Source organism: Canis lupus, chromosome 30, assembly GCF_048164855.1.
Source record: "Canis lupus baileyi chromosome 30, mCanLup2.hap1, whole genome shotgun sequence".
Classification (NCBI taxonomy): Eukaryota; Metazoa; Chordata; class Mammalia; order Carnivora; family Canidae; genus Canis; species Canis lupus.
In genome coordinates, this window is record NC_132867.1 from 26,744,269 (window position 1) to 26,760,726 (window position 16,458).

General features: G+C 37.0%; 1 long non-coding RNA gene across 1 annotated transcript in view; it reads right to left on the reverse strand.

The window, feature by feature from the left end:
* The window catches only part of LOC140621531 (uncharacterized), a 52,985-nt gene that overhangs the window by 25,465 nt on the left and 11,062 nt on the right, over window positions 1–16,458 (reverse strand). The window contains exon 2 of the long non-coding RNA XR_012021275.1: window positions 13,649–13,732. This is a non-coding gene — a long non-coding RNA (uncharacterized lncRNA). The remainder of the gene's footprint in view (window positions 1–13,648; window positions 13,733–16,458) is intronic.

The window sequence follows — 16,458 nt, forward strand, 5'->3', positions numbered from 1 at the left end:
TTCTAAATTCAGAGGGGTGTGTGTGTGTGTGTGTGTGTGTGTGTGTGTGTGTTGACAGAGATAATAAGTAAGGAGATCCTGATGGCAGGACAAATACACAGAGATTCGACAATATACTTGGTTTTTGGTTTTATTGCATTAGAGTGCATTTACCTTTCTTCTCTCAGACAAACCAAGATACTATCACCATCAATAGTCTTTTCCTTTGTAGTGTTTTTTATTGTTGATAAACTTGGTTTGAAAAGACACTTCTTGTAAGTAAAGAAGACTTCCAGAACTGCACAAGACTAACAGAATTATTGGATATATTTCAAGAAAATGAAATGGAAGACACTGTCTCCAGGTATATTGATGACATTTCAAACCTGCTGAGTGGAGTGGAATTCACTCCATGAATTCTTAGGGTACCGGCTTTATTGGCTTCAATAGCTCAATTATACTTGAATAGCTCAATTATACTCCTCATTATACTTGAAAGGTGAAGGCAACACTGAGTCTAAAACCCCTCAGTCAATGTTCTCAGGAATCTAGGCCTAATTTGCGTCCTTTTCTACAAAACCTTTTCTTTTGACTTATTTCTTAATTAAAATAAGTGGTGTTTTCCCCTTGTTTATTCTCCAGTGGGGAATGAAACATACTTGGGAAAAGCAACAGACTCTGAGAATTGTCTAATGAACATGTGCTAACCCTTTTTTGTCTTCAGGAGATGGGGGCAATATAGAGTTCGGCATCTCTGTAGCTCTCTGGAAAATATCTAACTGAAAAAGACATTATTTATTCAATCTTACATGAGAATTGCATTTTTATAAATTTTGTCCTCATGGGGAAACATCATATAAAAGTAATTTTAGTTTGAAATTAATATTTTCACTGACTTATGGTTAAGAGGGCTTTGGTCTTGCTTTTTTATTACTTCACCTTTTCTGATGATTTCTAAGATTCTTGGATTATTCAGAAAGAGTAAATTAATGGTAAAGTATGTGCTTGACTCTGAAGAATATTGATGTCAATAAATTGAGAGCTTACTGCAGACTTCTGAATTCAAACCAGTTTTCTGTCTCTTAGCAACTATGATGCTCTTTTTATGAACTTAAAAAAATGGGGTAAATTAAACTTGTTTCAAAAGAAAAAATTAGCTTGGAATCTAGTGCTGTTTGGCACACTGAGTAACTATTTGTTCTCTGCCTTATTTGACCAAACTGTCCTTTACTAAGATGACTTTGTAAGTTAAAAATTGTGTAGTCTAATTCACCAATTATGCATGTGACTATAAAAACACTCAAAGAACAAATCAATCTAATATTTTCTTTAAAAATTCATATATAACTACCAATGCCCATTGCATTTATTCCTTGTTATTGTGTTCCAAACTTTAATAAGCTGATATATCAAACACCAAAACTGATGACACAAAATAACCATGATTTCCAGTTATTATCTCCAAAGGCGTGTCTTCATTAAGCAGGATGTGGAAATGTTTGCTTAAAGGTGAGAAGGAGATCTTGAAACAATAAAAACTGGAAGAGGAAAAGCTAACACAGCTCTTGGGAAGGGGATGGCAAGGTCTGAATGCAAGATGGGAAGTTGCAGGTGTGTTCAGTGACTTATGTGTGAGAAAATGTGTCTTGGCAGATTTCTCTTGCTCATTCCCACGGTATTCTGGATTAATATTTTTCTAATTTTGGGCACCACATGAATAGAAATCAAGTAGCTCAGGCATGTGAACTAAGTGAACACTCAACTTACTTGTGATAATTGAAATTTATTTTTCCATTATTCTGTTCATTAGTATCAAAGATAAGAGTACATGCCTTACTGTGCATAGTCAATATACATCTAGTGAGGGGAAAGGAGAGGTAGGAAGGGAAAGGAAAGTAAAAGACTTCTGAAGATAGGGCTACACAGTCAGGGGTAATGGAGGAGCCAAGTGAAGCAGAGGAAGATTCGCTGGCACCAGGATGTGATCACAACCATAAACACAAGCTTGCTTGTCTGCATTAACCTTCCCGTCCTATTCAGCTTCTCACACATCCTAAAAGCAGGAAGAAGTAGCAAGCAGGTTGTTGGGGGTCTTTCTCACACTCTATTTTTGTTAATGAAGGACTAGGGCCTAAAGTTCTTGTGAAAATGATCAGTCCTCCCAGATACCCCAAACCCCATGGAACTTCAAGGACAGCGAGGCGACAAGGCTTGACCTAGGCAAACCTATTGTATACAATATGTCGCTTTTCGGGATCCCTGGGTGGCGCAGCGGTTTGGCGCCTGCCTTTGGCCCAGGGCGCGATCCTGGAGACCCGGGATCGAATCCCATGTCAGGCTCCCGGTGCATAGAGCCTGCTTCTCCCTCTGCCTGTGTCTCTGCCTCTCTCTCTCTCTCTCTGTGACTATCATAAATAAATAAATAAATAAATAAATAATTTTAAAAAATTAAAAAAAAAATATGTTGCTTTTCTTACACCTTCTTAGTGTATACATCCTGTGACAGTGCCAGTATCTTACTGAAGGCTCTTACCCAGTCTCTGCTATAAGTCTTTCTTCTGGCAGGGACTACATGCCTCAAATTCAACATCCTATCTTGCTCCTATCCACTCCACCACCTATCCACTCCACCACCAATAACAGTTATTTCTTTGATCTGGTTGATCCCTCTTGGATATTTGTAAAATAATCAAATGTGATTATATCAATGGAGACTTACATTATTTAATATAGAACCTCAAAATTCAGGACACTATTTTTAGAAACATAGTGTTTGAAAGAGGTATCTCTTTTCCTCTTTTTCTACAAGCCTGCCAAGGGAGATTGCCTTTCTGGACTTGTTACACTATCACCTACCCAGTCCCTAGAAACCCAATGCAAGAACTCTTAATGAATGGTAGTGGAAATGTCCAGCTCTTACTAGTTTATAAGGAAAAATGAAGTGATATTTTTACTGATACCCCAAAATCAACAACTTTTATCCTCCTCGTATTTCTTCGGTAGTAATTCACTTTCCAACACGGTTCTTTCTCCAAATATCATCCTGAACACACACACACACAGTTACTTGTGCTTATTGGGGATTCCATCTTTCTTTAATTCATACCTACTTCGGGATCCCTGGGTGGCTCAGCGGTTTGGCGCCTGCCTTTGGCCCAGGGCTGATCCTGGAGACCCAGGATCGAATCCCATGTCAGGCTCCCGGTGCATGGAGCCTGCTTCTCCCTCTGCCTGTGTCTCTGCCTCTCTCTCTCTCTCTCTCTCTCTCTCTCTCTGTGTGTGTGTGACTATCATAAATAAATAAAAATAAAAAAAAATTAATTCATACCTACTTCTATTTGATTAGAGAGCAAGGAAAACTGTCTCAAGCAAGTCTTCCAATTGATTAGAAAATGAGAGATATCAAAGCTTGGCCAGAGCAAAGATTGCAATGAGCTCTCCTTTTAGGGTAAGGAGAAGAAGGAGGCCAGAATCTAGCTCTTCTAGGAGTCTTTAACCATCAATTGTCTAATTATTGTAGATATCACACTTCTGTACTCTGCTAGAGAGCTCTCTTCGAGTAGTATGACTATATGTCCCTGTTGCTCAGGAAAGTCCTGGTTTATTTGTCATGTATACTAGTGCCCTCAAATCTGTCTCTGTATAGACAATAAATTATAGCTGGGGGCTTAGAGTCTCTTCGAAAGTCCACATAAAAAAGAGTCCCTGTATTATGTTCCCACTCATGGTTTAAGCTGCTTTTTTCTCTGCTTCATCTTTTCCATCAAAAACACACCAATAACTCTCTATTTTCCAAAATTACATTTAAATCTCTGGTCCAGGGGATCCCTGGGTGGCTCAGTGGTTTGGCGCCTGCCTTTGGCCCAGGGTGCGATCCTGGAGACCCGGGATCGAATCCCACATTGGGCTCCTGGTACATGGAGCCTGCTTCTCCCTCTGCCTGTGTCTCTGCCTCTCTCTCTCTCTCTCTCTCTCTCTGACTATCATAAATAAAAAAATTTAAAAAAAAAACTTTAAATCTCTGGTCCACTGACAATTCCTCTAGTACACGTTGCATGTAGGCCTTTAAATTTTTTTTCTCAAATTATTTCTATATTTTTCAAAGGGCCCATAGATAAGACACACTGGTTATAACATGGAATACTTTTTTCTCAAAATGAATTACAGATGTGTGTTCTATCTTATTCCAGAACCAGGGTTCCTCTCAAAAGATTGGTCTTAGAAGCCCCTCTGTTATAATCTTTTTCTGTAACCTGGCTTCAGTAAGGACACTTCTTTTCTTAAAGTGTGTTTTTATATATTGAAATCTCCATACAGACAAAAATATCTTTGTTACACTGTTCTCTTTTCACTCAGGATACTCTTTCCCCTTTATTCTTTTATAATATATATATAAGATTTTATTCATTTGAGAGAGAGAGAGAAACATAGTGAGAGAAAACAGAGCAGGAGGGAGGGGCAGAGAGAGAAGCAGGCTCCCACTGAGCAGGGAACCCAACGTGGGGCTCAATCCTCAAGACACTGGGATCATGATCTGAGCCAAAGGCAGATGCTTAACTGAGTAAGCCACCCAGGCACCCCCCTCTTTCTATGTATTTGTGTTAATAGATACATGAGGGTGGAGGATAGCTGCTGAGCTTGACTTACAAGTCTTTGTTTTTCAATATACAGTGTTATGTTGAAAAGAGGGATGCTACTATCAACATATGTTCTTGCCTAATACATGGTCAGTTTATATAAAACTATAGAAACAAATATACTTTAAAATTATTTAAATTCCAGTTAGTTAAAAGACAGTGCAATATTGGTTTCAGGAGTAGAATTCAGAGATTTATCGCTTACATACAATACCTAGGGCTCATCACAAGTGCCCTCTTTAATGCCCATCACCCATCTAGCCATCCCCACCCACCTCCCGTCATCAACCCTCAGTTTGTTCTCTATTGATAAGAGTCTCTTACGGTTTCTCTCTCTCTCTCTCTCTCTTCTCATATGTTAATTCATTTTGTTTGTTAAGTTCCACATGAATGAAATCATATGGTATATTTGTCTTTCTCTGACTGACTTATTTCACTCAACATAAAACAATCTAGCTCCATCCACATCAGTGCAAATGGCAAGATTTCTTTCTTTTTATTCAAGATTTATTTATTTATTTTAGAGAGTGTGAGCCCGGGAAGGGGCAGATGGAGAGGGAGAGAAAACATCCTCAAGAAGATTCCCTGATGAGTGTGCAGTGCCAGACTCAGGGCTCAATCCCAGAATCCTGAAATCCTGACCTGAGCCAAAATCAGGAATTGGATGCTTAACCAACTGAGCCACTCACCTGCAAGATTTCATTCTTTTGATGCCTGGGTAACATCCCATTGCACATATACACACCACATATTCTATATCTGTTCATAAGCCAGTGGAAATTTGTGCTTTTCCCATTTTTTGGCTACTGTTTACCAAGGCTGCTATAAACACCAGGATGCATGGACCCCTTCGAAAAGAAACAGGTACACTTAAGAGAAAACTCAAAACAAACAAAGGTGACACCTGGAAATAGCATACATCTCTTAAAAGCTTCATAAAAAGAAGTAACACCACTGACATTAGAAAAAAAAAAAAAATCTCAGAAGAGAAGCTAGCCATGTCAAGGGCCAAAGTCTCCATGCCCTTTTATCTCCAGCCTCTCCTCTTTTATCGCTTATAAACAATCCCTTAACACTCAGTTCTGGCCTGCTGAGGATGAATGATTTTAGCAGTGCTGTAACCCACTCTGTCTCAGTTGGTGATCTTCCTCTGAGATTCCCTCCTTTTCTAGAAAATAACAGTAAACAGGAAGAGGCTCAAAACTGGATTCACACTCCTACTAGTGTCTCAAAACCAGGTTCATTCTTCTACTAGCTGTAGTCTAATATATTGTCTCCAAGTTATGCTGCTATCTCATTATACACCAAATATGGTTCATATATAAATACTGGATTCCCTTTTGACATTCACAGGGATTCTTTTTTTTAATTTTCAAGATAAAACTTTTTAGTTGAACTTATTCTTTGATATATTGTTGGCATGTGACATGTGATGTTTGTTTGTGGTTTTCTTTTGTTTGGTTTTAACCAAGAGTGTGTTCTGCTTGGCCAGTGGGAGAAGCAAAAATAGACTGTCTTGGTGTTCCAGGGTTTCAAAGTCCCTTGGAAAGAAAATTTTATTATCTCCCATAACTTTCCTTAGAAATCCTCTAATATTTTCAGTTCCTATAATCCTGTGTTTTCCCTTGTTTCAGGATTTTCTTTACCTACAACCTAGGTGAAGATATTTGAAATAAATCTAGCACTCAGTTTGTAACCACTATACAAATAAAATTACTCAAAACTCCCTTTTGGTAAATTACAAAAATGAATACAATCTTTCATTCTTATCAGTTTCCACTCCATGCACAATGTGACTTTGAAGCACTCACTATCAACAATTGGAATCTATTTTCCCTGTGTTGGTCTTGTGATTCAATTTGTCCAATAGAATGAAGCAAAGTTATTGAATATAGCTTCCAAATCTAGGTCTCTTGAGGCCTTACATAATCCCACCTACTTTCCTGTGATCTTTCTATCTTTCCCACATCAACAAACCTGGGCTAATCCATCAAAGGACAAGATTGCAATTGGCCCATAATCACAGCAGCCTCTTATTTACCCAATAATACTATAGCCACATCACATGACTGAGCCCAACTGAGATTAGAAGAACCACCTCCCTGAACCCAGTCCCTATTTCTGACCCAAAGAATCATTAACTAAGAAATGGTGTTGTTTCAAGCCACTAAAATTTTTATTAGTTTGCTATGCTGCCAACTGTTGTTTTAAGCCACTGTGTTTTGTGATAGATTGGCATGCAGTATAAAGTAATTCATACACCTCTCATAACCCACAAAATAAATTCCAAATGTTTTAGCATTATAGTACGACCTTTTACAATTATCTCTAAGCCTCAATCCTACTACTTTTCCCCTGGCAATCTATTTTCAATCCATATGTTGCACATGTTTTGTTAATCAAGTAATGTTTTCTGTGACTCTGTATTGCCAATGTTTTGGTTCTTTTTTTTTTTTTTTTTTTTTTTTTTTGTATATGTTGTGCCCTCTGACTGTAATGCTCTCACTTATTTCTTCTTGCAAGCTCATAATTTTTCTACAGATCTTGTTCTGATATTATGGCCTTTATAAAGATTTTTCCAACTCCTCCAAAAGAATGACTTCTTCAACTCTTTTTCCATTTTTTATATATCTCTAATCTATGACACTTATCACAAGGCACAGTGTGATTTATAGCTCTCACACCTAGCATGGTGGTAGACACAGCTGGAGTAGATGCAATCATTATTTGCCAAAATTTGTCCCCTACCTCCAAACCCACCTCCATAAGAGGGATACAATTCCTCACTGTAGTCAGTACCGTGGGCCAATTCTGACCTAGGTTTTAAAAAACATCCTGCTTCCACAGACTTTTGGGAACTTCCAACCACACTTGTTAAGTTCATTAAAAAAAAAAAAAAAAAAAAAAAAAAGTGGTCCTCTCATCCCAAAACAAAGAAAGCAAAGAGTAGAAGAGCTGCTCAAGCTTACTTGCTAACACAGGAACAAGTAATTACTATCAAGTATTTTTGCTTCACAACATTATAGCAAGAGCTGAGACAATAGCTGGATTAATATTTGATGAGCTAACAACTAGTATTAAGAGTTTAAATAGAATTATAAGAGCCTAATAAAGAGGCATCAAATCAAAACCTAGGAATGTTTGATTGAAAATAAATTACAGGGGATCCCTGGGTGGCGCAGTGGTTTAGTGCCTGCCTTTGGCCCAGGGCGCGATCCTGGAGACTGAGGATCGAATCCCACGTCGGGCTCCCGGTGCATGGAGCCTGCTTCTCCCTCTACCTGTATCTCTGCCTCTCTCTCTCTCTCTGTGTGACTATCATAAATAAATAAAAATTAAAAAAAAAAAAAGATGTAGTTTAAAAAAAAGAAAATAAATTACAGTTTCATTGAGAGACTATTAAATAGTGTATATGTTATTTGTTCTTAAAGACTGATGAAAATCTGCTTAAATTTAGTCTGAGATTTTTTGTCTTTGAGCATATCTAGCTTAATTGAAAGTTATTTGTTGATGAATTGATTCTTTCATGGCTTAAATGGATATTAAGTACTCTCAGATGTTACTTATATTGGTAAGTACACACAGCCCACAATGATATGAAAGAATAAAATACACTTAAAAAGGAATAGCATTGGGGGATCCCTGGGTGGCGCCTGCCTTTGGCCCAGGGTGCGATCCTGGAGACCCAGGATCAAATCCCACATCGGGCTCTCGGTGCATGGAGCCTGCTTCTTCCTCTGCCTGTGTCTCTGCCTCTCTCTCTGTGACTATCATAAATAAACAAAAAAAAAAGGAATAGCATTGGGATCCCTGGGTGGCACAGCGGTTTGGCTCTTGCTTTTGGCCCAGGGTGCAATCCTAGAGACCCCAGGATCGAATCCCATGTCAGGCTCCTGGTGCATGGAGCCTGCCTGTGTCTCTGCTTCTCTCTCTCTCTGTGTGTGACTATCAAAAATAAATAAAAATTTAGAAAAAAAAAGAAATAGCATTGCTTCCTCCACCACCCAAATTTCTAAAGTAACATATGTTCAAGTTAAAAACATTTAAGAAATGCTGGACTATATAAGCCATAAGGTAAAAACATCATTATCTTATTCTTTAGAGAAAATATTACTAACACATTGGTATATAATCTTTCAGGTTTATTCTTTGCATGCAATCATCTTTCTCTTAATATCATATTAGGGATAGATATGCTGGATGGCCTTTGTTATCTGTTCTAGGGTTAGTACGCATATCATTATTATTGAAATAAAGTTCAAGGATGGCATGATTATGTTAGAATTCTAACAGAAAATTGCATATAATGATTTGTTTTTAATTCTGAATAAGGTCTATAAGGGAAGGTAGTTTGCATTTTCTTCATTGAAATTATGTTCAATGCTCAGAGTTCTGTGATGCTGGATATGACTTATGAATTAAAATATGTAAGTCTAAACAGTTGGCTTGTTTAAAATATACAAGTGAGATTTTCCGTTAGTTCTTTCATTTTATGAGTTGTGGTTTAACATCCTCACCACACTGTAAACATCTGAGCCTACAAAACACATAGAGTTGGCACATTACATGAAAATTCTGTAATCCTACAGCATTTTTGTTAAACCTTTCTTGATGAAAATATTTTTTTTGGAGAAATAGGATAGGTGTTTTTTCCTTAATGGATAGCAATAACAGAAAGGGAAAAGTTAAATATTCTTTTTACATGTTCACAAATTATATTCTAAATTAAATGTAAATTTTTTCATGTATGTCTAGGTTTATGTGATGGCAGAAATTCAATACTTCAAAAAAATACTTTTGAGCTAACCAAGGAAAATGTGAACATTAATTTTTTTCCTTTGGTGAATTAACAGGTCTGTGCCAAAGGGCTTCTGCCTTGCAAAACCATGGCTTGTCCTTTGCTATGCAAGACTAAGTATGACTTAGTTTCCGCTTCTAAATTTATTCAAAGGTTATTATGATCTACATGAACCATGCAGAGAAGACCATCTACAACTATTCAAGTGATTCATTTAAATTCAGCAAGAAGGACAAACAAGGAAAAATAAATAAATAAATGTGTGTAAATGTATAAATAATAATTTCCAATATATATAAGCTAATAGATTTTAAGCACATTCTATTTAACCAATTGAATGAAAGGAAATAGGCCAAAATATAGTTTCTGGAAGATAAGAACAAACTAATTTTACTCAGAGAAATGTGGAATATTTAGTCATTGCTATAAATGAGTCAGCTAATTCTCAAGAAGAAAGAACAAAGTCCCATAGAACTATTTATAGCTTACCTTATTTATATATTGAATAACAAAAATATGGATAATAAGTCTAGTAAAGAGGAACTTGAAATAGGAATACAGTAACAATAGTTTAAATGTATTAAATGATTACTATGAGTGAGGGTGTAGTGTTGTTTGTCTATTTAATTCCAAAAATCTATTAAACAGGCAAGCTATATGGTGAAACAGAGAGGTCAAGTGTTTTGCACAGAATCACACAATTGTCAAGAGGCAGAGTTGGTATACAAATCCAGGCCACCTGGCTTCTTAGACACATCTCTCAAAACTTCACTTTGTTATGTATTTACCCATTCTAGAAGGAAACAAGGATCTCATATGAACATCTAAAATATTTTGGTGGTCCTGATCCATAAAACTAAAAATGCAAGTTTTAGAACTTCAGTTCCATTCAGCAGGTTCACACATCTACTCTATTTTCTTTCTATTCAGAGAAAAAAAAAAAAAAGCCATACACAAAAGGTGTTAGTTAGAGAGATGAACAAGCACAGGAATTTATAGGCAGCCTATAATTTAGAGATTTAATTCTAAGTTTGACACATATCCAGGCAGATGATTTTTTTTTTTGAAAAATGTGCACCCTTGCAATTGCAGCCACAAAGTAAGCTTGTAATCATGTATGTTTTCAATTTCAGAAGTTGACGAAGGAAATTACAAGTGAACTATGAAATTAAAGCTTCTTGTATGTTCAAAAAAAGCAAATCTAATTGAAATGAGAGAAGTTAGTATTCTTTCTTCAAAATGTACCTGGGGAGACAGGCATAGAAGCATAGAGAAATTAATGCTAGAAAAAAAGAGAACATGAAATTGATATTTGGAAGATTTTTAAAAATAATTATTAGATCATCCTTCCTAATATGTCCTAATATGTCATAATAGTGCAGGAGAGTTCCTTTTAAGACCTCATTCATCATAAAATAATATTGTACCTGTCCCCCCTCTCTCCTCTCTTGTCTCTCTTTTCTCTGCCCTTTTTTTTGTATCTATCTTTGTATGTATTCCAACATCATCTTGTGGTCCTCTTTGTCTCCTTCACTATGTTGAGCTCTCCAACAGTAGGAAATTTGTCATGTTTATCATTGTGTTCTGAATACAGTGCCTGGCCATCTGTAAAGAGATGGTATTATTGCAACTGTGAATGGTAGGTTGAGCTATTATATGCTTTCCAATGATGGAACAATACAATTTTAGCTGAATACTGCATATAAATAAAAGCTTATCTAATTAATTTGTAGAAAATATTCAGTGTTTGTCATTTGAACAATACATCACTATCTTCTGTGGAGATACAGGGATGATGCATGCATAGCCTCCGAGTTGTTCATGATATAATAGGAAGCCAAAGGCAGATAATCAAACAGTTATGAAACCAGGAAGAATTGGAAATGCTTCAAGACAACCCAAAAATGTGCTTTACTACACTACAGTTCCACTCAAGAAGACCTGGGGTGGGATATTACAGGAAATCAGGCAATGTATTAATTATGAGGCAATTATATTAATCCTGAGTCAAGAGCTTGAGACCCTAAGCAAGTGTAACTAAGAAAATCATGAAAGACCAATATCCCATAAGTAGAGACTAAGGATTAAACAAAAATACCTAGAAAATCCTGCTGACAGATAATTTTGAAGAACAGAATCTTCAGACTTGAGTATGTTGGGAAGGTTATTTTAAGTTCTTGGAGGACAATAAATAAAGATCTAGGGTTCACAACCACAAGAGATCTTTACTAAACCAATTAAAGGCCACTGTGAAGGACACTGTTGCTATGGACAGTTTTTAACAATGACATAGTATCTATTTTCCCTCTGATCCATCCTGGACATTATTGTCCAAAGATAAATCATGAGAAGGACATAAATTCTGGTATTGGCAGTGGGAATTACAGAGAAGGAATGATAATTGATAATGTTTTCAGGTAATAAAAAATATACCTTATAAAGGTCATATAAGGACTTGGCCTAGAATAAAAAAGGAACTTGGCCTAGAGGATACTATAATAGAGAACATATAAAAGAACATATGTAGTACAGAAAAAGATATGATAATAAAAAAAACAGAGGTAAAAATAGCCAGACTATCAAGGAAAAGCTATGCAAAACAATGGAAATTAAGATGAGTCTTGAATGAACACAAAAAATAGATAGATTAAGAGAATATGTGGGAGAATTTTCAAATAACAAGTTGAATCATGAACCAGTCTAGAATTAATAGTCAACCAGCATGATTTTGGAGTGATCCAGGAGGGCCAAGACTTACTGAAACTAAATGTTTATACAGAGTAATTAAAAAAAAAAAGTTGGGATAGATAAACGTTTCAGACATTAGTGACATAAAAACTATGGATAAACTTCAATGTAATATAGATGGCATTAAGGTATCTGTAGGCTCTGGAATAAGCAAGCAAAAAAAAAAAAAAAAAGACATTCAAAATAATTCCTATAGCAATGTAACCTGTCGAATTCAGGTTGGATGTAACAGAAAGCCAATGTTCCACTAAAAGGCAATTGAATTGATTTAATGGTAAAGCAATGAATATTTGAACAAGAAGAATGACCATAGCAAAGATGAAGGGATGAATTTAAGAAAAACAAGGACTCCTGTCTCTTGCTAGAGAAAGAATAGGGGTGAGGTGAAGATAGCCAGGTTAGGGAGGGGTGGTAAAGAAAGTAAACAGCATAGTTTGGAGGAGAATCTAGGTCAGTGTGCATGTCCAGCTGGCAATGATGGCAGGGTATTCTACTCGAGTAAAGATCATAGGAGCAGATGGAAATATAAAACCGAAGCCTTAGCAAGTAGTTGGGCTAGAGAGTTACATCTGAATATCATTATGTAAGACAGCTAAGTGAGTGGGTGATTTTCTTAAGAAAAACCTAGTGAACAAAGACCAAGTGAATAGACCAAGAACTGATAATTGGGAGGCCATTACTACCAGAGCTCAGGAAGGAGAAAAACTAACAAAGAATTCTAGGATGATGATGATGATGATGATGATGATGATGATGATGATGATTTAATAACTATAATACATGTCAATTATTGAGCAGTTATTCTGAGCCAGGAGCTGTGGTAAGAGTTTTACAATCAATGCTCATAACAGCATCCTAGAGACAAAGACATAAATTTGGTAGTATCCAGTAAAGTGTAAAAGCAGCTATCTTAGTTATGGAGAGAGAACAGATTTTCATGAAGGTTATGGTCAAATCTACTAAGACAAGATATGGGTTAAGAAAATTCCTAAGGTCTGGCTGAGCTGGGTACAGCAAGCTGGAAAGCCTGCTATGGAGGAGCATTACTTCAAGAAAGGCAGCTTGAAAGCTTCTCTGCTGTTCAATTAGGGCAAGAGCCAAAAAGCCCAAAGAACTCATGTGGAAAAATGATGACTTTCTACTGAAATGGACATGGTATTACTAAGACTGTTTAAGAGATTACAGATGATTTATGAATACAATTACACATGTAATTCTATTCATAAATGTTCTATGGTGCTTTTCATAGAATCGATAAATTGATTATATGGATTTTTCCATAAAATAAATAATACTAAGAATAATAATCATCTATCATGCATTGAGACTTACAATAACCAAAGGATTATATTAGCCCTGATGCTTATAACAATCCTTTAAGATAGATCTTATTACATGATTTTATAGTTAAAAAATTGAGATCTGGACTGTTGAAATAATTGGCCCAGTTCACCCAGCTGTAAGTGCCAGAAACAGGCTTGCAGACCAGAGCTGCGTAGTCCCGTAGCATTCCTCTTTCCCGCTGTTCCACACTGCCTTCTGCAGGATTTCGTTATCCACCTCTCTGCTCCTAAACATAGAAATAAAAGATACATGATTTACACTAATAAAGGATTGTGTATAATTCCCTTTTAACTGTTTTTTTTTTTTTAATTAGCCTAAAATGTTGGAGAACTGATCTTAAATATTAAGCACTTTGATGGTTGTCCATGTTATAAAAAGTTGTCCAGGGGATCCCTGGGTGACTCAGCGGTTTAGTGTTTGCCTTCTGCCCAGGGTGTGATCCTGGGGTCCCAGGATCAAGTCCCATGTCGGGCTCCTTGCATGGAGCCTGCTTCTCCCTCTGCCCGTGTCTCTGCCTCTCTCTCTCTCTACTCTCTCTCTCTTTCTTTCTCTCTCTCTCTCTCTCTCTCTGTGTCTCACATGAATAAATAAATAAAATCTTTAAAAATTTTTTTCCATGTTATAAAATTGGCAAAGATAAACATGATTAATATCCCTTCTCTTGATGATGCCCACGGCCCCACAGAAAATAAGGAATATCACAAGTGTGAGTTGTGCTCCAGAATGATAGGAAGATACCAGTTTAAGATGTGAAGAATGAGAGGTTCACCATTATAGTAAACTCTCTGCTGACAGATTATTTTTGTGTTTTTATAATATCCACAAAATTTCCATATGAGGTCATTTTTAATTTATACCACACATTATCTCTCTTGATCCACCTTTTTCTCAAGGTATGCTATGCTAAGGTTTTGTTTTTATTATCCCACCCACATGTGGTTGGCCTCTACAAACATACACACACCCTGTCTGGGTTATTTCCAACACAAATACCAATGGTATTCACACTATGGGAAGAAGAGTAGCCTGGGTAAAAGTTGACGTGGAGGTTAATGTTCAAGCTGAAACTTATATTGTATAGCTATATGCTAGAAAAACAATAATGTTGTAGGAACAGAGAATTCAGAAGCATAGGGGCAAATATACATCTTCTATTTTTCACCTAAGAGATATAATTACTGCTCCTAAACTTCTGCATAGGAAGCAAAGAAAAGCTTTGTTTTTATTATTTATATTTGAGGAAGGTCAAAAAGTCCTTAAGGAGCTTCTCCAACAATATGTTCTTTTACTTGAAAATGCCACCAGTCAATTGCATTCTTTTAATAAATGGATTTTACACACACAGGGACACCCCCCCAACACACACATCTATGCATGTACAGCAAACTCAAAGAAAGAAGTTATGTGGAAGTGAACAGTATTCAGAATTAGCAATGCTACAGGGATTTGTTTACCAATTTTACTAAAAAGAAAAAAAGAAACCCTGAACAGTTAAGCGTAACACTTAATGGAGAAGAAACAAGAGACAGGAAGAAGTGTGAGTTTCACACTTGGAGGGCACTTTGGTGAATACACACTTTAACAGATTCAAAACCATAGAGAAGTGTGGGAGGGAACCTTGGGGAATGAGGGAAGAGCTGAGGGGTGGGCAATTCGTGTGTTTGCCAACGGGCGTGAGAAATATTATAAAGGATAAACAATCACAGGACAAAGTGACGCATTAGTTCACAGGCAAGTTTGGAGGTGTCAAGTGAATTAAAATGCCTTCATTCCATGTTTGCTGGGCTGGCTGTGTTATCAGGCATGTTTTAGTTCAGCAACACTTCCCCACCCTTAAGTTCCCCTTACATGACATTTTAGTACATGCACATTTACTTCTGAATTCTTGTCCCCAACCACAAGAATTTCATTTTGAGTGTATGTGGATTTTGAGTCATTCCAGTTGAGGATAATTAGAAAAAGATGGAAGCAGGAGGTGGGGAGGGGAAAGGGAGTCAAAACAGCAGGAGGAAGGCTTTTGCCAAAGTAGCTACAGTGAGATAAAGGAAGCCCTGTGCTCAGAGTCCTCTCCCAGGCAGGCAGTAAAAGGGATGCATGGTACCAGGTCACACACAAGGTACCTTAGAATGGAAAGCTAAGACCATGGATCCCTGCTATTAGTCAAGAAGGGTTGACAAATACCTCCTTCCCTGTGACAGACTGAAGGGATTAAATATGGTTACGGAAAACTTGTTTTTCCATCTTCAGTCTTCAAATGGCATTACGTCTCTTATAGAACCAAAAGCCTAAGTTGTAATCAGAAAGACACTAAATATTTGGAAAGAAGTGCTCCTTAGCTTTTCATGCACACTGTCTAGAGCAGAGCAGCATTCACAAGCATCTCCTGATTATTTTTTAAGATTCTATTTATTTATTCATGAGAGACACATAGAGAGAGGCAGAGACACAGGCAGAGGGAGAAGCAAGCTCCATGCAGGGAGCCCGGTGTAGGACTCGATCTCAGGACCCCAGGATCATGACCTGAACCAAAGGCAGACACTCAACCACTGAGTCAGCCAGGTTCCCCCACAAACATCTCCTTTTAACCACAGAAGGAAAAACGGTGAATTTAAGTTAATCATAGGATATTATTGCCTATGTACGATGCATAAAATAATATTTATATTCTTTGCATTTACTATGTAGTCTGTATAATTTTGTTTTCATGAGAAATAAAAATTTAAAAACAAACCTTCCCTAAAGAGGTTGACCTGAAACCTGCCTCCCGCACAGGGCTCTCAGTCCCCAAGGACAGGGATCACAAACCCCACGCCTCCTGCCACCGCCAGAGAAACGGAGTAAAGGGTGGCTCTCACCCTTAGTTGTAATATGATAGAGAGATGGAGAGTCTGATAAGCTTTAGAGTACATGCCCAGCTTTAAAAAAAAAATGAATTCCATTTTCTTAAGTTAC